The 24524-nt window shown below is 40.2% G+C and overlaps 2 long non-coding RNA genes across 2 annotated transcripts; both read left to right on the top strand.

The window, feature by feature from the left end:
* The first annotated feature begins 5455 nt into the window (after positions 1-5455).
* On the top strand, positions 5456-11061 carry LOC137472579 (uncharacterized). Its single transcript, XR_010998284.1, has 3 exons — positions 5456-6070; positions 6756-6853; positions 10897-11061. It is a non-coding gene; the product is annotated as an uncharacterized lncRNA (long non-coding RNA).
* A 24-nt stretch (positions 11062-11085) lies between these two features.
* On the top strand, positions 11086-12529 carry LOC137472581 (uncharacterized). Its single transcript, XR_010998287.1, has 2 exons — positions 11086-11164; positions 12300-12529. It is a non-coding gene; the product is annotated as an uncharacterized lncRNA (long non-coding RNA).
* Positions 12530-24524: the final 11995 nt, after the last annotated feature.

Below are 24524 nucleotides of genomic sequence, written 5' to 3'. Positions count from 1 at the left end.
GTTAGACTAAAGAGTGTGTGTCACTTGCAAACAGCCATACTTTGTGGACCCGGTTTTGTGACAATGACTCACACTGAACATGCTTTTTCCCTCTTTTGAACAGAGTGGTCCAAAAATACTGACTTGACTTTACTTTTCCACAAGCATTTCACCGATACCTGCGTGAGACAGCAGGAGGCATCTCTCCCGGCCGGGCCCGGGTGCCACTAGGGGTCCCCGCCGTCCGCGCATCCCGCCGCATTCCTCCTCATCCCGCCCCATCCCACTCCCTCCCGTCGCGGCGGGAGGCGCTGCGGAAGGACGCGCCTGGCGGCCGAGCAGCGGGATCAGGAGACAAGGGAGACCTCATCACTCTCTACAACTACCTGAGAAAAGGGTGTAGTGAGGTGGGGGTAAGTCTCTTCTCCCAGGTGGCGAGCAACAGGATGAGCTACACTAGGGGAGACACAGCTTGGATACTAGAAAACTTTCTTCACCGAAAGAATAGCAAGGGACAGCCAGCCGAGGTAGAGGTCACAGGAATAAAGGGCAGCTTCTACTGGGCAAAGCTGTGTCTCAGCACACTTCCAGTTGCACCAGGGATACACTGTTTTGAGGCTAGAAATCTGCATGTCCTGATGTGTTTGGGGATTTCAGGATAATCTTGGTAACAGGCATTTTAAAAAATGTTGATAAGAATTGGGTGTTTCAGAATGAGGAGCTGGCAGTGTCAGCTGCAGACTTCCTGTTCATCCTAGAGCCCCTTAATTTTCTGGTCAGAATACAGTGTCTTTTGGTACTGTGATTTATAGTGAGGTACCTCCTGCTGCTGAAGGGAGAGAACAAATTCTCCTCTCTTGAGAGCCAAGCAAGGACCATCATTCCCTCCACATCCAGCAGCAGGGCAGGAATGCAGCCATCACCCCTCCTTATCTACTCCAGTGTACAACAGTGGCCAGCTCAGGTTCCAGTCTCCTTTTTGTCTCTAGAGAGCACCTCTGTACTATGTCAGGAATGAAACCCTGTCTCCCACAGTGGCTGTTTATAGCAGAATTCTGTGATGCAGAGGTTGTCTGAGAAGGAAACTCCATGTTTAGTTATCCTAAAGGGCAAGGCATTTACCTCCAAAGCTGCAGATCCCAATTCCCAGTGCTCTTTCTGTCTTGGGAAGCAAGCATGTCTTTCTGGTCTCTTCTGGAAAAAGCTGTCATTTGCAGACACTGCATGCCAAGCACCTTAGAGGGGAAGATGTGGCAAGCCGTGATCTCAGTTTGATGTGTTCAGGATAAGAAAGGATATGCAGGCTAATCCTCAGGCTGAAAGAGACTCATGTTTTGAGTTGTCCCAGAAGCAGAAGTTGATGAACCTGGGAAGCTTTAATTTGAAAACTTGTGGGCATTTGTATTGTCAAAACCTTCAGGATCAGTTAGCAGGAATCCTGCAGAACACATATCTGGATTTGGAGATTAAAATACTCCCTAACCTTTCTGTTTGTCTGAGCAAAAGTGACTTCAAATGTATTTTGAGATTATGGCTTCCCAAACATACAGCAAAGGTTAAATGAAACTCTAGATTTTGCATTAACTGGAGCATGCTTAATCAAAACATATTGTGTTGATCTGAAAGATTTTTTTTATCTTGATGGATTTTCTTCTGGAGGCTTTTATACCCAGGCACTTAAGCCAAGTGGCCAAATTGTTCCTACCCCATGCAAACAGTACTACTTCAAGGCTAAGCATAGTTAGCAATTAGAAAGGAAAATTTTAGGTTTTCAACTTGGGCTCAAAGCTATCTGACACCTAGTTATTAAACAGTTTTTCCCACACCTGAATGACCCTTCTCTCTTCAGCAAAAATGAATTTCCACCCAGTCCCAAGCTAGCTAATTTCAGCTTCAAACAAAAACTAGGGAGGCTGCTTGGCAAAATGAATGGACGTGAGGGGAAGCTTTTTTCTTCAGCTTGTAGCATCCTTGGCTCTTCTAATGCCAGATGTACTTTCAAAAGCAGCATGTAAATTAGACTTTAGCCTGTTCTGTTGTAAACTGACAAATTATAGTCATTACGCAACTAATTTCACATAGCAAAAATACGTGTTTACAAACACTTCCTATTCAAAGGGAAAAAGAAGGCTTAGCTAGAAAAGAAGTAGTGGGTGACATGGACAGGGGGACTGAGTGCATCCACAGCAAGTTTGCCAGTGACACCAAGCTGTGTGGTGTGGTGGACATGCTGGAGGGATGGATGCCATCCAAAGGGACCTTGACAGATTTAAGAGGTGGGCCCATGGGAACCTTAAGAAGTTCAACAAGGTGCAAGATCCTGCACCTGGGTCAGGGCAATCCCAAGTACAAGTACAAGCTGGGCAGCAAAGGGATTGAAAGTAGCCTTGAGAAGAACAGGGGATGTTGTTGGATAAGAAGCTTGACATGACCCAGTAATGTGCACTTGCAGCCCCAAAAGCCAAATGTGTCCTGGGCTGCATAAAAAGTGACACGAGAAGCAGGTAAAGGGAGGTGATTCTGTCCCTCTACTCTTTTCTCCTAAGACCCCACCCTGAGTACTGTGTCTCCAACATGAGAAGGACATGGAACTGTTGGAGGGAGTCTAGAGGACATCACAAAGATCATCAGAGGGCTGGAGCACTTCTATGAAAACAGACTTAGAACATTTGGGTTGTTCAGCTTGGAGAAGAGAAGACCCTGAAGAGGCCTTCTAGCAGCCTTCCATTATTGAAAACGGCTATGAGAGGGACGAAGAGGGACTTTTTATAAGGGCATGTAGTGACAGAGAAAGGAAGCATGGCTGGAAGCATTCAAGGCCAGGCTGGATGGGACTTTGAGCCCCCTGCTAGGGTGAAATTGAAAAGGGTGCTAGTCTGTAGGCATTGGTGTATTTGACCTAATTTTTAAACCAAAGTCCTCTGAAGCTTTGGCTAGAAGACAACATGGTATTTGCCTTCTGCCTTCTCTTAATCAATTTGTCAGCATTGAGGTTATCATGTTTATTCATCTGGTATGCAGCAAATGTAATGCCAGCCTTTTTGAACAGAGGCTGTAAGAAAAACCAGCTTGTAGATTTCTGCTGCTTTTAAGCTTTTTTTCTGTGAAAACCCCTGTACAGCAGGACAAAAGAATGGCCTGTCTTCTGCAGGTGGCATCATCCCTACCCAACAGATCACAAAGTGTGTCTAGAAGAAAGCTTTAAATAATTTTTTATTTATTTACAGTGTAGAAATTCACCACAAAAGGTCAGAAGACAGTATCTGCCAGAATCAGAAAAGGTCCCTTTGTGTACTTCATGGTTGGTTATTAATTTGTGCAGAGATTTGGCATGTCTTCAGCACAAGGATTCAAGCCACTGATAACACTAACTACAAACAAATTCTTCTGGTTCATTGCTGTTTGGTTTGGTTTTGTGGACTGAGTACCTGTATACTCACAAGATGTGGAAAAGGTTCCAATTGTCTGATAATTTGAATGTTCCTGGGCTAAAAACTTTGAAAACTTGTAAAACAGATTTGAGGCATTTTCATCCAGTTTCTTTTATTCCTGTCCCTTATCTGTTTGAAGGGCTCATTTTAAAACAGTCAAAAAAGGAATGCTGCCCAAGAAACACTGGGTTTTTCTCAACTGTCTCACCTGGAAGTTATCTGTCTTTAGAAGTGCTGTAAGACAGAAAGAGCTTCCAATTTACACATTCCCATGCTTGAAAACTTCCACAGGTAAGCATTTATGCTCAGTGATTTTTGTTTTCATGCTACTGAAAGACAAAGATATTTGGAAGATGAGAAATTTGAAAACCTCCCTGGAAGAATCTTAAGAGGTAAGAAGCCAAGCAGTGTAACTGAGCAATGATTTTTACATAATGTAGCCCTTCAGTATTAAAATTCAAGGCAGGCAAACCACCACGAGGGTGCAGTATTAAGGCAGCCTTTGCTGGCAGTGGCAAAAGCTTTAATTTGCTGCTTCTGTTCTAAGAAGTCAGATGATCTTTACATCGGCTCACTAAAGGAAATAATTTTAACATAATTAACTTGAGCTAACACTGAAACTCTTGGGAACGTGATGGTGTTCAACGCAAGGGGAGGTTTAATTTGCTCTTTATCAGGGATGTGATATTACTGTTTGAATTAAGACAAGTCTTAATGAAACTTGACTTAAGTGAGAACACAGTTGGGTCAATAACATTACATTTGCTCAGACTGTAGTTTAGTGTACTTCTAGAGTGGAGAAGGACTAAACTATTTAACTGAGGATTAATATAGCAACTTTTTTATTATTATTAAATGATGTGCAACTTTTCCATTGCTTAAGCCTGGTTCTCATATTCTTCTTTCAGTAACTGTTTTTTGGGAAAATGCATTATAAATCAACCTTCTCACCATTCAGCTTTGTTCTCTATCTAGCCATCAGTAAACAGGTTATTTTATGTTTGTCTTTTTAGATGTAAAGATGGAGATTTGTTGGGGGAAGTTAATTATTTTTATTTTTAAAAATACACATAAAACCCTGAAGCAGAAATCTCTGCAACAAGACTTTTGAGGAGAAATCTGGAAATCAAGTGCATTCACATAGGAAGAGACTAACAGGTGAATGCAGTATTTTGAAAAACAGTAATTGTATCCTGAACTAAAATATTGGAATATATTTTGGTCGTTCAAATTAAATCTGTCTCCTTTAGTCAAAAGGACCAAGCTAGATGCATTACCTGCTTCCAATATCTTTAGAGAACAGCCCTTTTTTCCACAAAACCAGACTAGTATTTTTGAACACTTTCTGATTCAACAAGTACATTAAGAGACGAAAGGAGGAAGTTTGTTTGTGTGCCTGCTCCCAGAAGAAGCTGCTTGAAGATACTGATTCCCTCCCCTCTTGCCCTGTCTGCAACCTACAGCTCTCCTGCAGCATCCACCTGCTTGGCTGTGAAACACAGATTGCACCACGCATCTCCTCTGCAAAGTATTGTAAAAAAACACCTCAAAGCAGGGCCAGAGGCTTGAGAATGGGAGATTTTTGGGGTGTTAGGTGCTAGAGGTGCCATTCTCATGTTCCAGCCACCCTGAAGGCAAGCCTGCAGCCCTTGGCGCTGAGGATGGTGTTGTAGAGTGCACCTGCCTGGTGGTCACACAGAGCCACAAGCACCTGGTCCAACACCCACCCAGCCAAGAGAATGCAGTATAATGCCTAAATTAGCTGCATTCACAGACCAAACTCCCCAAACCCAAGGGAAAGATGACACTTTACCAGAACTAGCCATTTAAAACACCAAGTGAGTTTCTACCTTATGACTTCGTCTAGGTGCAACAACTTGAAAATCAAGTAATCTACTAAGGTGCCACATCTTTTTCACAAGAGCATGCAAACACCTCCTGCAATTTTGTGGCAGACTGTCCTGAATTGGCCACTTACACTTCTCACCTGCTCATTGAGAGGAAAAAAAAAAAAAAAAAACAACCAAAAAAAAACCAAAAAAAACACCTAAATTTGTAACCTAAAAAACCTAAATCCTGTATTTTGGAAAGAGAATGATAGAGGAAGCAGATTAAGGTTTTTCTGCATGGACTGAGATTACCTGAAATGAAAGCAGTTGTGCAAAATAGCCAACTCTGAGATCTGTCTCCATGATCAGGAAGAATGACACAGCATTTCCTAACTGAAGCTGGCCAGCCTGGTTGGACCTGCTCAAGCACACAAATCATATTCTTCATGCCATCTCCATTAGAAAACACTCCCATCCCCCAAAAGCTCTGTCCTCTTCCAGGCACCTGTCTCTTGCAAGCAGCTCTCGCCCCCTGCAATCCACCTACAAAAAAATCCTCTCTGCAGCCTGCTGGACACAACTCCTCTTGCTCTGAATCACTTTGTGCAATTAAGACAAGGTGAGTCTGGCCTGAGCTTAGCCTTCTGGCTGGTAGTAGGATGCTGTGTGAGCTGGAGATGGTGATTTGCTGAGCTGGGGCTACTGTGTGGCCATGTTGCATTGCTCTGGAAACAGTGAGAAAGCCCTGCTCTGGAGGCTGCTTCACAAACGGCTGCTGGTGGCAATAGGACATCTGGAAACCACGTGGAAGCTGCAGATGGTGGAAATGTGGTACGTGGGAAGCATGTGAATTGCTCAGTAAGTCTCTAGGAGCAGTGATGGAAAATCCTACATGGTAGAGACCTTCCCTAGGTGTCTCAGGAAGGATTTTATCATCAAAACTGCAAGCTAGAGCTTATACTCATGCAAAAAATATCAATGTTATTTCTGGATAGGGAGATTGAGTCACCTTTCAATTTTAGGAATTCTGCTGGGCTGTTTGTGCAACAGAGAAGTAAGAATAGAATGGTAATCATAGCTCATGTGATACAATCCCCTACAGCAGGTACAACTGCACCACCAAGTCCTGATGACTAAGCAATCTCACCTTTAATTTTGAAGCTTTGTTACTGCTGGAAAATTGTCACAGAAATGTGATTCTCTGAGTATTAGGAGTCAGTCACGTGAGGCAATATAATTTGAGTTTTTTGGTTTTTCTTGCCCTCACCCAGTCTTTAGACTGTCATGGAGGAAAAGACAAATCATGTAACTTAACATTATATTGATTTTCCCCCCAAATAATATTTCTTGTTTAAGATTGCATATAAAGGTTAAATTCCCCTAAATTAATTTTAGACTCCCCACTGCGAGTCTACCACAAATACTGTTCTTAGCATGAATTCTGCTGTGAACACAGGAAGTTGTTCTCCACTTTAGTCCTAGTATTTGTTTAAATTTTTTCATTTCTCCCTTTCAGTCACTGTGCTTGTAGAATCTGAAATGAAGACCACTTCCATAGGAATCTTATCTGCAAACTTGCAATAAGTAGGCTTAAGAACCAGCTGTGATTCCCAGGTGAGGAGAATGAGAAGGCTCTGTATCTGAGGGTGATTCTTCCGTGAGGGGAAATGAGAAGAATCTTATGAATCTATATCACAGAGGTTGAAGGCTAGCAGCTTTTCTCCTACAGTCCTTATCTCTGACCAAAGGTGAATCCTTTTCATAATAATTCAACATTGTGTCACAAATCACAGAACAAACTAGATCAACTACTTCCTTACGAGGGATAACTGAGGTTTTGGTGGCCAAAGGACTGGCACCTCTTGAAGAGGCTGGAGAATGGGATTACTGCAAAAATTGTTTCTGCAACATTACCTTCTACCTCTTTGGCTTTAGTAAGAGCAGATAAGCAGGGCACTCCTCCTAAAAATGTGATTTGTGGCTTTCCTTCAAAATGGAGAGAAAAATCTCCTTGCATGATTTCTTATTAGGTGATAGGAAGAAGGAACAGCTGAAGTGTTTTCTGCACAGGTCCATCTCTGTAATAATTAGAAACAATTGAATTGACATTCATTATTTTCCTCATAAATATCATTTCTTTACCTTGGTTTCCCTCCTGTAGCCTCTGCTGGAAAATGTAATGTTTCAGATTACTAATGGATACTCCCACTAACCAGCTAGGAGAGGTTATTCAAGCTCTGTTGGCCACTTCCCAGAATACAGATTTTGCAGGAACTGCCATCTTTTCACTCAGTTGTGATAGTCAGCATTTTATGCTGATGACTTGACAAGAGAATATCCCCGTGCCTTTCTGGTCAGCGCCTGAATGAGGAAATAAAAGCCAGTTGCAGGGTTTGCAGTTTATCTCTTCAGAGGGCACAGGAGGAAATTATGAGAAGAGTGAGCAAATTTGTTGACAGGAAAGATTTGTGCTACAAATGAAGGAATACTCTCGGGAAGAATTTATGGGAAGGGACTGTTTTCCAAGTCTTCATTAGATGTTTTGAGAAAGCCGGGTGGCTCATGAAGAGACAACAAGTGTGCAATAACACTCAGGACTGCCTTCTGTCAAAGGCCCATGAAATTCTGGAGGTTCCTGTACTTGGTTTCTTACTGCTGACAATGTACAAAGCTGTTGGGTGTTTTGAGGAAGAAAGGATCACATGGTGGAGGAGAATAGATGAGAGGATTAAAATGAACATGCAAGCTAGTTTGTGAACTTTTTGATCAGTTGATTTAATGGGGAGGGGGAGAAAAAAAAGCTTAAAATCATGTAGAAAACTGCTGTCTTTCAGACCCAAGTCTTATTTTCAGACGTGCTGTCCATCCGCAATAAAATAAGTGCACGTGCTAGCCACAAACATTGGGATGAATGTGTATCTGGCAAAGCAGTGTTCAAACCCCATCCTTTGTGATCGGCCGTGTGGCTGACTTGAACTTCAGAAGCAGATTACATCAAGCTGCAACCACTTCTTCTGCTTCAGGGGGTAGCTGAGGGGTCTGCTTCATTTTCAGAAGCCAACAGTCTACATCTGGCAGTGGGAATTGGGTGTTGAAAGAAGAAGCCATTCTTTTAGGTAGCATTTATGTATGAAAAATTCTTTAAAAAGCGTAAGGAAGCTGATGCCCACGTACTGAGCTGGTAGTAGTTTTACTATGGGATATTTGCACATATCTTCTTCCAGAACTGCTTAAGCATCCATTTTGAGTATCAAAAAAACTTCTTTGCAAAAGCTGGTTGGCTAAAGTGATGACATAAAAGAGCCAGGAGTCGCTGCTTTCATCTTGTGACAGAAGGCAAAGTGCCATTTTTACATGTTTTAAGTCGCATATACTAGTGCACAGATGGACAATGCATAAATTAAGGAAAAGCTAAGATATGTGACATCTTTCTCGTATCCCTGCAACGGAGATTTTGAAATGCATGAGTGCACTAAGCAATGATTGTGAGCCGATGGCTAAGGTATTCTGAGAAACTAATTGAGTTTGTAAGGACATCTCATGGTATCGTGACAACCTGGACCTAGAGGTTAACACATGTAGTCATTTGGAAAGCCTTGGGCAAGTCATTTTAGATACCATGAGCTGTGTTTTGTTATCCTCAAGACCCTACATATACACCAGGGCTGTAGCTTATCTCTACAATAATTCTGCTTCTCTGGGCCAAGGATATCTGGAGCCCTGCTTATTTTAGCCTGGTGTTTTTCCACTCCTCTCAAAAGGCAGGAACCTAAAGAGTGATCAAGTGGAGATGTGGACCCTGTAGACCGGGTTAATATAAGCCCACTGACAAGGCACAGGCTCTTTCCAGGCACGTTTCCCATGGCTTGCTCAGAAGATTGCTTAGCCATCTATCAATCTACTACAGAAAACTCTCATCAAATCCCTTGGGAATCGCCAAAGTCTGGCTACTAAGAAATCTCTTTGGATCACCTTGCTGGCATGTTTCAGTTACTCTACTTGGAGGTGGAAGTTGTGCAAAATCACTTTTATGTGTGAAATGAAATGCCCTTCCCAGACTGTAACTTGAAGGGAGATTGACGACTGAAGTTGCTGTTAACTAGGCTGCCACAGACATTGACAAAACTTTTTTGTTGTTTCTTAAACCTAGTTTTATATGATATGTCTAAGAGTATTAGAAGGGCTCCAAGTTGCCTGATTTGTTCATGGTCAAGGGACTGTCAAAGAAATTACTCCTCTACCATAAGTTAATGTACACATCTAAAAAATCCAGACTCGCTCCATGTATCTACAAGCAATTCCAATGCTGTTGGAGAGGAAGAAACTCCAAGTTCTTTCAATGCAACATTAGTGATATAAGGATCTAGCTCTCTTTTGAATGAAAATGTAGGGATTTTTTAGGAAAAACATGTATAAAGTGGCTATAGATACATTAAGGCTAGGAACTAAATGGGAAGTGTTCCTTTTCTTTGCTCAGCAGAGTTGTACAATAAATCCTTTGCAAAGACTCTCTGGTCCTTGGATAACTTCATGAGTTTGAAGCTGTTCTTAGATTAGAGTATCTTCCTAGGAAATCGCTGGTGCTGCCTGAGTTAGTTTATCTGCAAGAGTGAATTTAATTCCTGAGGATTTGTGACCACTTTGTTACAAAAATGCTGTGTCTAAAAATGAATATGGTATATGAACCACTTTACTCAGTTTACTTCCAGTTGGAAGATGACCTGTGGCCCTCAAATTTTCCCTTAGTCAAGGGATAAACAAATTTAAGTTCCCAGAAAGTGCTATCTTTATTACATCTAAAATAGAGCAATGTATGGGTTTTAATTTAATCAGTAATTTCAATCTCCCCAAGCTACTATTATGGCTTTCTGTGAAAGCTTATAAAAATAAAAATATCTTAGACAGAAATAACACTCCCTCATTCTAACACTGTGGAGTGTCTCAGTACATATTTGGCACATCCTCTGAGGTTCTATCAACAACAATCTGAAATAGACTGATGTAAAAGGTGAATTATAAAAGTAGGTGGTGTTTAGTGTCTGGTCCTGTATCCTCTGAGGCTTCTGACATGCACTCAGTATAATCTACAATGCTCATAAGATAAAATAGTGGGCATTAGAGGCTGGGCAGTGATGCTCAAGGTCAAAGTCAGTTCTGCAAAAGAAATGCATTGAATACCTGTTGTGCTAAACTTTTTCACTCAACTTGATAGCAAAATCCAGTGTCTTCGTTCTCCCTCAGATGTACTTTACAGACTACAAGTTTCTTCTGCAACATAATAGTAAAATATATACATATATATGATTTGTAATAGAAGAGTATTTTGAAATCTCTTCGTGTGAATATGCATAACTTCATCAAAATGAATATGGTCTATGTTATTCTCAGATGTAAGTGACTTTGTGTGAAACCATCTTTCCTAAAATTGCCTTAAAGACTATATTAATACTTAACAATATTCTTCTTGTGGGCAAACCACTGTAAAATGCACTTTTTCAGCCTGTTTGTTTAAAGTAAGACTTGCAAAATGGTAACACCTCCCAACAACAAAAAGACAGCTGGAGGTCTGCAGGACTGAATCAGAAGCACTGATACCACTGCAGATGAAGCACGCATCAACATAATCCTTTTTTAATTTTTTTTTTTTTTTTCTCCAGAGGCACCAGATGGCAGCATTTTTCCCTCACTGAGTGTGAACTCATCCTCTCAGATTCACTCCTGGGATCATCAGGCTTTGAGGCTTCATGACCCACAATGGCCTCAGATGAACTGCACCTTCTCTGTTGCCACCTGCTCCTTTTTCCTACATTTATTGGACATGCAGAGTCACATTCAGGTGGCCTGAACACAATCCAGGCCCTTGAAGTTGTGGTTGCATTTTGCCTGTGCAGGTCTGAGAGTCTAAAAAGAATCATTAGCATACAGGTACGCAAAAATTTAGACCCACAGAATACAGCTCTGACCTCTAAATTTTCCACATCCTCTAAATATGAAGTATTGTGAAGTTTACTTGATATTCTTGTTAACTACATGCTCTTTTCCATATACATACGTGCACAATGTAATACTTGTCTACAAGCAAATTTGGCACGTGTCCTTTTCTATCAATGCTTTATTCTTTGAATAATATTTCATTATACACAAGTTATGTATGACAAGTTATGCACTACTAGACTTGTAACCTCCATCACAAGAACTCAGTTCTGGACAAATAATCTGAAGCGGAGCAGGGATTTTGAGAACTAAACTGAAAACTCTGGGTTTTTTTACAGTTATAGGTGTGGCCTAAAGCATTGTGGGCTGGGAATTCTGTTATCTCTCCATCCTCTGTTCTGCTTCTTCCCTTCATCCTCGTGTTCTTTCAATGCTGTTTTGTTAGTGGTTTTGTCTTAGAAGAAAAAACCTATACATTATGTCCAGCTGTAAAAAACTATTCTTAAATCACCTATCCTTAAACTTGGATTCTGCATCACTGGGATGCAAATGTTTATTTATTTGAACGATGTGACTAACACTGACAGCACAAGAAAGGCTCTTTATCCAAAGTGGGGCTGGATTGCTGGGCCCCAAGGGTAAAGGAGTAGCACTTCTGGCTGCTGTTTCTTTGACTGTTACTCCATCAGGTTTGCTGGGGTTTCTGCTGTGGTGACTGTGTTAATGCTTTACAAATGCTATGAGCTCAGTAGTAGACTATTTGGAGATTGTATAATTTATTAACTTCTGGCAAGCAGTCCATTATTTTTCTGAAGAATATGTGTGACAAGGGACTTAACTTTTTTTTTATTTTTCAAATTTCAGCCAAATTCAACATGAACGTCACAGGACAGGGGCACTAGACCCTCAACAGCCCCACTCTTCCTCTTATTTAATACCAAAAACTATCTGTAAACAAGCAAGAAAGAGGGAGGGAAGAGTTATTCTCAGAGGAAGTATTAAGAATCCTTTATGATTAAAACATTAGGCTGTGTAAATTTGGGAAGCAATGCTATTTTCTTCTGTTAAAAAAATTCTAATTAAACAAAGACTAAAGTTCATTCAATTTTATTTCACTTTCTTGTAGCAATTTCTTTCCAGTTCTGGATTTGCCTGTACTTTGCATTAAGCTAGTATATGCATAGAGGACAGATGTACTTTTATGCCCAAGATGTGTGAAATAAATGCAATGGAAGTATATGAGCATCTCACCTGAAAGCAGACTGGTATTGCACTGCTGGAAGTCAACTGTGTTAGTTTCACCTTACCCTCTAAAAAAGGAGGCAAAGAAATTTAAATATGTCTCCACAATTTTAAATGATTGATGCAATCCCTTGTGCACAGTTGCTTTGTAGAGTGGAAGAAAGATTAACTGTAAATACTTTCTTTTGTCTAACTATAGCACTGTAATTACTATTTCGCACTTTCTCTGAGAAAGTCAAGCAGGTACCTGTGATGAGCTTTGTGAGAGAGATGCTGAGAAGGTAGAAAGAGTGCCTGGTTCCACTCAGTATGGAACATTACAGCTTGCCCTTATTTATTTTGGAACTGTGACAACTGACCAAAAGATGGGAACTATAAATAAGAATGCAATGAGCATTAGCTGTGCAAGAAGAAAAAACAGTGTAACTTGGCATGCAGCAAAATGTGTATCTGGCATAGCATACAGCTGTCCCTGCAACTCCCACTGCCATCCTGGGGGTTTTTGATGATTTCCCACTATTTATAATGAATTAGGAACAGCACCATCTCTGTTAGCTTTGATTCTTACTCAGTAGAGCTCTCTCAGATAGGTCCTGATAAACCTTTACCTAAGAAAGATACAAGTCTCCTCCTACACGTAAATTACAGGGAGAAGATTGTTTGTTTTGTGAAGTATAAATGTTATGTACCATTCACAGGCTGCATCTTGTACAGTAAGTGAAATAATTGCCAGAACAAGCTGATGGAATCAGTCCTTCCCTTTGCTGCAGTTCAGAATAAAAACACCAAATGGGGCCAAATTCTGCCTAGCAGAGTTCATTGTGTTTTTGTTTCTAGATTGGCATGATTGGAGGATGCATCTGTAAAAATTCAGTGCATGTTAGCTTTGAATGGACTGGGATAGAGACCTTGGCAGTTTTGTAGCAGAAATATATTTGACACTGACTCCTGAGCTTAGCCTTCATTCAAGGGGTAGGTAAATCATGTCAGTCTGGTATGTGATAGCAAGCAAGCCAACACACATACTTTTCTTTCTGTATATACATTGCTATATAATGCATACAAAACATGGTGAGTGCCCTCAGAAAGGCATTCCCTGAAAGAAAATCTATAGTTTCATGTTTTGAATATTCTCATTTCCCCTCCTTATCCTTGTAACATTTCCTATATGGCCTTTGCCATAGACAAATGTACTTTTTTCTGTAGCACACAGTGACAATTTCAGGTGTTAGCAGGAGGCTGCAAAGAATGGTTGGGAAGAAGTTGTTACAATGCTCTATGTCTAAAAAGTAGGCAAAAGTAAGCATTTCATTAGGGGGGCAAAACAAGATACACATGGAATAAAATTTAAGTTTTTCTTGAGAGACACAAGAATACCAACTGTCTTAAGAGCTTCTGCCACTGATCATATTACAGTTGCTGTGGCAGGACTACGGCTGATATACTGTGCGTGGTTTCTCTCTTGGTGCCTGTTCTTCACTGATTGTCCTGCACAGAAAAAACATACAGGTATTGCAAAGGGACAATTGGCTCCATTCCAAACCAAACTATAGCCTGGACTGTTCTCCTGAGCTGGGCTAGATGTTGCTTCTGGCCACAGTGAATTTTGAATGCCTGAAGATGTCTTTAACAAATAAAGATGGCACTATATTGTGTAGGCAAGGATGTTACACACTTTTCCTTGCTTATTTTGTTTTTCAGTTGGAAGAAGTAGGCTTTCTTTGTTTGGAGTTATACTTTTGTCATCAGTGAGGAATGAAGACATCGGCTGAAAAAACAAACAGTCATGGTGCTCATGGGTAATTTATAGCAATTTTTAAGTTAGGAGAAACCTGTGATCTCATACTACAGGCTGAAAACCTGTCCATTCATTACTGCACAGTGATGGAATTTGGTTGGAACACTGACATGCCCTGAGGAAACTGAGATCCACAGCATCCAGGTATCCCTGAGCTGGGAAAGGCTCAGTTACGTGTGCTAAGGAATTACATAACTTTTCCTTCTCTCATCCTCTACTAGCACAGGCACTAACAGAGTCTAAAACAACATTTTTTTTTCAGTACACTCAACTTTTTCTTTAATTTAATTTAAAAAATGAATCCCACCAGTGTTGGAACACATCTTTTTACAGAAAGCAGAAACTCTGGGTTTATTTTCAGCAAGATGTTTCTAAATTCTAAATCATATCTTTAAATCAGAAATTTTTTTACATATACCACACTTCATTGCCTGTAATTTAAGTGCACATTCACATCGTTCTGGATGCATAGTGAAATCCAGCCTGGGTGTGATGTCACTACAAGACAGAGAACCCATCACCTCTCCTGTGAAATTGTGTCACTGCTGAGATGTTTCCTGGCCTCAGGATTACTGCTGGATTCACTACAAGTCTACTAATTTTAAATAGACCTTTTCTCACATAAAACTGAATCCTGACACTGCAGGTTATAGAGGATGGCAGTGCACCTCTGTGAGCAGCCTGTCTGGCTCTCAGTATGAACTGCTGTGCCATGTAAGAGCTATAGATTTGCAAGGGAGGGAAAGGAAATACCTTTATGACCTCATGCTATCCATTTATACTCTCAGTCATTAAAATGATTGCTTCTTATAAAAGTTTTCTTTGCTAGCAGAGGAATATGTGGGCAAATGCTCCCTCTGACAATCAGTGTGCTTTGGATTGGACTCAAAACATACATATTATTCAAACTTAACTTTCCTTCACTCCTACTGAATGATTTGCCCCCAAAAGAAACTGTCTGACTGTTCATGAAACTGCAGGCAATGGTGAAATTCCTGTCAAGCACTGGAGGTCCAGTGTTCTCCTCAGGTTAATTGTAAAATGAGATTTTGTTCCACCTGTGGCCCACCAGTGAATATGGAACAAGAGTTTATTGTCAGTAGACCAGATTTATTGCATAGTGTCCTTTCCATCAATGGAAAAATTTAGGGGATCTATAAATTAAAAAAAAAAAAAATTTGACTACACTCCATTGTGTCCAAACATTCCATTTCCAAACAAGTTGCCTTTCTGTTTGTCCGTTTAATTATAGAATAACTTATAGTTGACTGTTTTTTTCTGTAAATGTTAAAGGACTTACTGAGGAAAAATGAAGAGCAATGGAAGGGCAGAATTAAGGACAGATGAATTTCATAAAGCTATGGCTCAGTTCATGCACACGTTTAGGTTTTCTTTCAATGGAAATTAAGTTACAGGAGGGGGATGATTCAGAACAGATCTCACTCTGATGTGGCAGAAAGGACTGAAGTCCCTGAACAAAGAAGTAGGAATTGCTGCCAGGTCCTGCAGGTTAAATTAGAAGAAAATAGATCTTGCTATAGCAGTTAAGATAGCAAACTCCACCAGTTCATCCAGATAAACCACTTTTGCTCAAGCACTCCACAGGCTAATGCAACTCAGATCCTGTGTCATTCCATTTCTCAATCATTTCATTTCACTTAACCATATTTTGCTAATTACTATTTGTTTTTGCAACCATAGTGATGAAATATATTTATTGGCAACATAAGCAGGTACCTGGCTTTGTCAAATTTCAGTAATTTAGAACATCTCCTGTCCATAATACTAATAATTGAAATTTAAACAATTTTTGTTCTGGTATCAAATCACAAACCTCTAAATTTGGGATTGGCTAAAAAGATATGAGACTATTTATATACAGTTCAATATTTCTGCCAGTATCTTGCAAATAATTTTGTATAATTTTTTAGGTTATTGTCATTTGGTAACTGTAGTTCATATTTTGATTTAATTCATGTTTTCTCCTGTAGGACAATTAGAAGCGTAATCTGTTATGATATTGTTATGACAGTGACATCTGATACTTATCGCGCTAACAATTGATACTTAGAATATATTTGTTGGCTCATTTTTAATCTGGCATTTTCCTTCAGTGTTGTTGGAAATATCCTTATAACCAAAGAATTGTCAGGTTCAGAGAAAGTTGCTTTCATTACAAAATCCAATTGCCCCATACTTTTTATTACAGGAGACAGCAAATCTTATTTGGCTTTTATTTTTGGGTTTCAAAATTTTTTTCAGCATTCTTTGATTATATTTAATTCCCTTAATTATGAGTAATCACAGACTTTTGAAAATTCATTAATTTTACATTTGTCTCAGCTATTTCAGTATTGCAAAATGCTGTATAAAATATGCTCTTAAAAACCCTTATAGGGAACTTTAATATTTTTAAACTGTGTGGCAGAGAACATTTTATCCTCTGTTCTTCATAAAACTTAATCACCTTATAATCCATAACAGCATCCCACCCCACTACTACAAATGTTTTGAACTACCTCAAGGGTAAATTGCCACATGGTCAAAATTCAGAATATTGAAAATCAATAGCATTATGATGACAGAAATTTATCCTGAAATAGACAGTAATTTTTCAGAAGGAAGTATGTATGAAAAAGGAAGAAGCTTTGCTGATATATTTATATATTGGTATAATTTTTATTTATTATCAGTCTCAGAATGCCACCATGCAAAGAACATATTTGGAAAGAGAGAAGTGCTTGAACTTGATCACATCAGTATTACCATGTCTGAGTAATTATTTGATATGACTGAATATTCAACCGTAGAAATGACACAGTGGAAATCAAAATAGCAATAAATTGCTGACTGTCTCATATGTCAGTGGCAAAAGGAAAATTTTTAACCAGGTTGGAGGAACTGAGAGGTAGTCTCTAGTTTTTGTCTAAATATTTTTGCAGTGGTTGCCCACAGCTGGCAATCTTGAGTCTGGTCTTTCGCCTTCTTCCCTCCAGCTATGTTTGTTGCTGTTTTATTTATCCTTTCCTAAGAAGATATTGAAATGGAACTAGGCTTGGAACAGGCGATGATTATATTTTCAGCTTGGTTCCAGTTTTTGGCAGCTGAACCTGAAGACTTCTGGAAACCTTGAAAAATATATATGCAAGGGAGGCTACTAAAGCCATTAGTCAATTGGGAAACATCCCTTTTTCCCAACCACACAGAGTGGAATAATGAATAACATGGACAAAACTACCAGTGATGTCAGTTGTTGTCACTGCATTGAAGTTGATGATGAGACAATAACTCAAATTTATGATCTGAACTCTTACTCCTCTCCATTTCCCATAAGTAGGTGTATTAAAAGTCTTACTAGAGGACATGGAATTTAAAACAAGAATGACATGTGTCCATGGAATCAACTGAAGCATATTGAAGGAACTCCATTTGTTATTAAAATTTAATTGGAAAGATAAGATGCCAGCAAAATGACTGGAAAAATGTATTTTTCTTTCTCTCCAGAAATATTATTAATACTTACAGCATAACAGTACATGTGGTAGATTCCTAAAGGATAATTTCCTTTCTCTGCTGCCCTATAGCGCCTTCCATTCCAAGTACTGCATGTTTCTTTTATTTATTTTCCTGTTATACCTTGTCACTTACTATATTTTGTTAGGATACAAAACAGTCCACTCAGCAATTGTTTTGCATTCACACCTTGAATTTGAAAAGAAGGGAAAAAAGCTGCAGTACAAAGTGCAGCTGAGGACAGGCAACATAATCTATCGTACTTGTGTTTCACTCTATGGGAAATAACTGGCACTATTAATGAAGTCAGCTGCACTTCATCCTAAGCAAAGATGGCAGAGCTCAAGTGCTTTTAAGGGAGAGAGAAATAAAAGTGGGTAGATTTAAATTGTGAGCGCAGGAAGAGGCTAAAGATTTTTTTCCCTCTAGTTTTGAAAAATGTTTAGCCTGGAAGATACAATAGATACATGATTTCCTATCTCAGGAAGTGCCACCCTTAAGGCTTACATGTCCCTGGATCATAAAGGTGTCATTGTATATAAGAATATTTCAGGTCAGACATCAAAACTGAGGAGATTGGCACCATCCCTATGTACTTTATATCTAAATTATCCCCCCTTTATCTAAAGCAAAGTCTTACACACTTTTTTCATTTTCTCCTTTTTTAGCAGGAGCAGTTACAAAGAAATCATATATTAGATTGATCTAAAGGAGTAATAGTGATGTTTTTATAGACAGGTTCTTACTGACTGTTACCTGTTTCTTAAACCACTGACCTGTGCAGGTGAAAATACAAAATGTAAAAATGATGCAAGTTGATGGGGGGATAGAGGACACTGATTATTGATGGGGGGATGTAGAACACTGATCATTGCCAGCTCTGATTCCATAACTCTCAGACCGTCTGGAGAGTCACTGGAGAGCCTGAATTAGTGCCTAAGTGACAGACCCAGGTCCTGCTGGTAGAGAGGCCCAGAATTACTCTGTTCTCCTTCTCCATATAATTCTCCTATAATTCTTTATGGGAAATCTTCCCATAGAATTCCATGTTTCATCCTTGAGGAAAGAATGTTCTGTAACTTCCTTCCTTACAATTGGAGCACCTTCCAACCTTCCTGCTCTGAGTTGCAGCATTTGGCATTGTTTAAAATTATACCAGTCTATTTTTGTGATCCTTGGCAGGACCAGCTGCTCTTCATCACACAGAGAGGAGTAGCAATTCAAATAGTTATTCTGTCATTGATCTGTAGCTTAGTTTTAGAGGTGCTCTATTCACATCAAAAGTTCACTTGCTCCTAATTAATTTGCTCAAACCATCAACAAATTATATCCCTTGTTAGTAATCTCACAAGTGAGATTTATGGCCAGTATCACAGCCATGGAGATAAAGGTTAAATCTGTCTTCTATGGATATTTAGTTTGCTGCACCCATTTTACCAGGAGCTTTTATTTTTTTCCCAGTATTTTTGTTCTTCACATTTTATATTAATTAATTAGAATTAATTCAGTATTGACAATGAAACTCATATTGCAGTAACCAGTAGAGTCTCCACATTAAAAATTAAATAGTACATTAAAATACATACAAATAATGAATTGAAATAGGCAAGGAAAAGAGGCTTGAAACAGAGGCTGGATTTGAAATAATGCATTCTTATGTCAGCCTCAGGAGATCTGCCCAGTGTGGAAGGCCCTGCACTTTAAATGCCAGATTTGTTGTATGCATTGTGACCAAGTATTTTGAAAACTTAAGTAAAATAACAGCTTCAATCACAGATCAGAATTCATAAATCCCCCACTCTTGTGCTTGGTCTCTTTCCCACTGGCATCTCTTGGCCTATGTGGATTTAAATGTGGTGGTGCAAAACTGGAGCTTGCCTGGGAAAACAGACCTCGGTCATCCATGCTTTAATAATGTTTATATTTTAAAAAGTGGTATTTTTTCAACATTAAACCATGCTTTAGAGAAGATCTTTGGTAATTGTTGGGGAAGATGAAATAGGAAAACCGTATAAATATGATTGCCTGGCAAAAGATTTGGAAAATACAGACATTGAGATGAGAACTACATTTGAAATAGCAAACCTTGACTACTGAATAACTAGAAAACAATAGTATAGCCAGGCTGAAAGCAATCCCCCTTTCTGATTAAACAATGCCCTTTACTTGCAGATAGGTCCAAAGGTCAAATGGAATGCTCTGTCTCACCCCCCAATATATGGTTCATCCCACACCTGTGACCCTCCCCTGAAGTATCAGGTATCTGTGACCCCATTGGCCCAAGTCCTGTTCCAGCCCACCTTGAAGCCCCCTGATAAGGTGTGCCCGAGGGACCGGACGCTCTCTTGGACCTTCCTCTCGTGGACCTTCCCCTGGGACCCTCACCTGGAACCCTTGCTCCCTCTCTCTTTCTCTCCCTCTCCCCCTGGGCCTGCCACGAGTTGCGCCTGGCAACTCCAAGCAGGGCCTTTCCCCCTTTTAATAAACCACATTTTCTAAGACCTGACTTCAGAGATCTCTCATCCATCCAAACCGTCCTGGAGTCCCACGCTCGTTACAGGTAATATTTTCTTTTTGAACAATGTGTTAAGAATCACTGCAAGGGAGAAAGGCAGGTTAATGGATGATGATGGAATTGTAGTTTCCTCTTGTCTGCAGTGACAAATATGAATTTAGTGGTAACTATTGAAAACAAAGAGTTTGTTAATGGGAATAAAAACACAAAAAGCACAGGAGAAAGTAAAGTCATATATTTCCTGCAATTTCCAGACTTATTAGACAGCTGATCTACTTGTGTGTGCAGTGATCATTGGTTTTTCATCACTCAAATTTGAGAGTGTAAAGGAAAGCATTGAGTGTTTATAAATTCTATAATTTACAGTAGCTGATGTGCATACACAACAACAAGGTAACGACCTGCTACTGGGTTTTACTGGATTAAAAGATTGGCAAATAGTGTTTGCAGAAACATCTTTATCAGCTGAGAAGAAAATGCATTTTCTTGTGAAAAATTACAGTGCAAAAGGCCATATACAGGTTGCTTGTAAATATCGGGCACTTTGGAATTCCACAGCACTGTGTCCTGCTTGTTCAGACCTGGGAATGGCAGTCAGACATGGATTAGCAGGTTAGAAATGTGTATTATGTTAATTTGTATAAAACATGGGGGGAAATGCTGTGTTATATTTGCTGTCATACAGTTTTCTTGGCAAATTCATCAGTATTAAAGCTGCTCTGAAATTTCAAACAAAATCATATAGTCACCTCTTTCCCCCCTCTTCCCACCATAAAATCCTATGGGATGAGGGAGAAAATCATAGCCTGTCAAAATGTTCAAGAAATAGGGTGGGGAAAGGACTATGATATGCAAGCAGCCATTCCAAGCAGATGCTTTGCCCAGACGTGGGATCCTTCACGGCAGAAAGAGAGGTCACACAGACTTCCTCAGGCATGGAGTTCTCTCTGCAAGACAAGATTTATGGTTTTGTTGCCTGTCCCTCTAACAAGATAACTCCTGTCAATATGGCAAATTGCTGGGTGAAGCAAGATCCTGGATTAAACGTTCTGCTTTTGTGCCAGGTGAGAGCATGTGGGCTCTCTGCAAGAGGTGTGCATGTACATCCTGCTCCAGGCAAACCAGTGTCAGGGCAAACTCTGGGCAGTGCCAAAGGCAGTGGCCTCTTTTTTGGATAAACAAATATATAAACACTCAATAACAACAATCTCATGATGCAAAACTCTATACAGCAAGGAGAAATCCTCCTGGTTCAATTTCAGGGAGGCTGCTCCCAAAACTGAGAATCATGGAATTATAGAAACATAGAATATCCTGAGTGGGAAGGAACCCACAAGAATCGTTGAATCCAGCTCCTGGCCCTGCACAGACACCGCAACAATCCCACCGTGTGCATCCCTGGGAGCGCTGTCCAAACACTTCTTGAGCTCTGTCACACTGGTGCTGTGACAATTCCCCAGGGAGCCTGTCCCAGTGCTTCACCACCCCATCAGAGAAGAAACTTTTCCTAAAATCACAGTTGTGATTCCCAGCCCTCTCATTTGTCTGGGTCTCTCTGCAAGGTGTCTCTGCCTCGGAGGGAGTCAATATCTCCCAATTTAGCAACTTCTTCTCTCCTGTAATTGCACAGTTCATTCCTCTTGAAGTTGTTACTCCGGATAACTCTCACTGTGCCTACTGAATTTACTTCTGTCCCCTACTCTTCTTTGCTAAAGGCTGATTCTCCTGTTCTGTAAAGGGTGCCAGTTGAAAACACCAAGTAGATGATTTGCATCACAGATGAGCCCAGGCTTTACTGAAATAGGTGTGAACTGCCCAGGTTGAAATGCAGAAACTTGGTCTCCCTCAGTTTTGACAATGTAAAATGTGTTGGGAGGCTGGATCTTACTTGGTTTGTCCAGGCTGGGCTGGTGTTCAGCTGAGAGGCCAGCACGAACTGGGAGAACAGCTGCTCCTTGCCCTCGAGACAGTGGGCAGGAGAACATCCTCTGCCAGGACAGCAGGGCTGGAGCAGCACAGCTCTTTGCATCCCTGGCTGGATCTCTGCACCTCTGCCAGCTCTCGAGGAGGCACTCGAACCTCATAATATCATCAGCTCTTTCTTAGGAGGGCATGAATCAGACCAGCCTTTTCAAGCCTTTGTCATATGAAAAAAAAAAAAAAAACCACCCACAAAACAAAAACAAAAACACCCCACAAAACAACTAGAAAGCCTTTTTAAGGTTAAAACATTTTAAAGAGCCAACAGATCTCAGATATTTTTATGTGTATATGCATGTGTTTATGTACATGTATTATTCATCCTCTGAAGTTTTTTTGCATGTGTGCTTGTTTTGGCTGAGGTAATTTTCTTCCCACTTCCTAGTGTGGGGCTGCATTTTGCGTTTGTGCTGAGCACAGCATAGATGATGTAGAAATGTTTTTATTATTACTGAGCAGGACTCATACAGAGCGAGGTCCTTTCCTGCTTTTTGTGCTGTCACACTGGGGAGGAGGTTGTACTTTAGCAACAGGTAAAAGGAGGTGTTGAATATAGATGTTTTCTGTTCCTGAATAAAATCCCCAGACTAGCTTCCGTGAGGAGATTCTGGAGTTCATGATCTGTGTCCCCATCTTTAAGATCATTGTGTTAAAGCTGATCTTGTCAAATGAATCCTTTAAAAAGAAAAACATAAAGAATAGATTTTTGAACGTTCAGTCTAATGGCTTCATCTTTATTCGCAGTTTATGTTAATGTTGTAACTTGTGCTTCCTGGGAATCTTAGCAACTCAGGACATGCAATAAATTCACTGATTTTAGACTTCTGTGAGAGGATTATTAATGTCCTTATTACTATGAAAATTTCCATGGAATTTGGATTGTCTGCTGACTGTTCATTGCATCCTTATTTGTAGTAAGTGTTCTAATTTTTTCAGCCCTTATCAATAAGAGAAAAACATTTGGCTGGTTTGAATACATTTGGCTGGTGCACTTAAAAAGAAAATACCCAGGGCTTCAGAACTGCCTCATGTCCTTGTGAGCTGGCTGCAAATAGGACACTTGGAAATGAAGCATCCTGGTTGAATGGGGTGGTTTCAAAGGATGCCTTGGCCACTTTCCTCCTCCCGGTGCAGTGACATCAAAGAAATCCCATTTCTCCTGAGGGTTTGTGCTCTCTGGGGACTCTGTGGCCTGGAACAGGATTGCACACTCCAATGATAGCTCATAGCAGTGAGTGATGAAAACATTTTACATAACTTGAAACCAAATTGAATTGCAGAAGGATATGGATGAATGATGCAGAAGAGGAGGAGTGGAAAATTGTGTAAACAGAAATGAAAACTTACATAAGAGCTGAATGCTGGGTCAGACTGAAGTGTCAGATCTTCTGTCTCAGCTGATACTCGATTCTTAAAAAGGAATTCATGTGAACCAGGCATGCTGAGAGTAAAAAGTAAGGGAAAGTTCCCTGGTTTTGCTCTTCCTGCACTTTGACTGGGAGGTGAGAAGAGTGGTGTTAACGGGGCTGTGTTCATGCTGCAGTCTGTTCTCAGATGCTTCTGATTAAAACACACTGCTGAGTTCAAGCACTGCTTTCATACATTGAAAGCTTTGCCTCAGCTGCCTGAAGACTCTGGTGGGGCAGGTGAACATCCCTGAAGAAGCTGTGGGTATGGAGTGGGTGGAAACTGCTATTTCAATTTGTCTTGATTTCTCTCTGTCCAAATGAATTTTATTTAGCAATAAATTTAATTTTTCACAGGTTGTTTTGCCTGTGATGGTAACTGGTAATCTCCCTGTCCTAATCTCAGCCCAATGAATTTTTCCAATTTGTCTTGCCTTTTCATGGGTGAGGAAGGGCATGGTGACAGAGTAGCTCAGAGGGAGGCAGGGAGTCTGGAAGGACTGTCCCAAACCCTTCCTGGGGTTTTGTGAAAATGTAAAATTATAAAACAGGGAGTCCTGGTTCTAGCCAGGAGAAGTTTAATTTTTGCAGTGGCCATGAGGGCTCATGGCCAGGACCTGGAGTTTATTCTATACCACCCCAAACCATTCCTGGGAACAGGGTATGGGGTCCTTGGGAAGGACCCAAAGGGCATTGTTGGGATTTTGGGAGAGCTGCTGTGGAGACAGAGGGAGTTATAGAGTTGAATCTCAAGGCATTATCCAGATGGTAACATTATACTCTTCACAGCTGACTTGGAAGTTTAGAAAGCAGCTCTCACTGAAAGCAAGCAGGATGAAACTTAAAAAAATATTTTTAATGCCTTTCTTGCATTATTTTAATGACAAGTAAACTACT

Source organism: Anomalospiza imberbis, chromosome 4 (genome assembly GCF_031753505.1).
Source record: "Anomalospiza imberbis isolate Cuckoo-Finch-1a 21T00152 chromosome 4, ASM3175350v1, whole genome shotgun sequence".
NCBI lineage: Eukaryota > Metazoa > Chordata > Aves > Passeriformes > Viduidae > Anomalospiza > Anomalospiza imberbis.
This window is presented reverse-complemented; position numbering and strand designations above follow the sequence as displayed.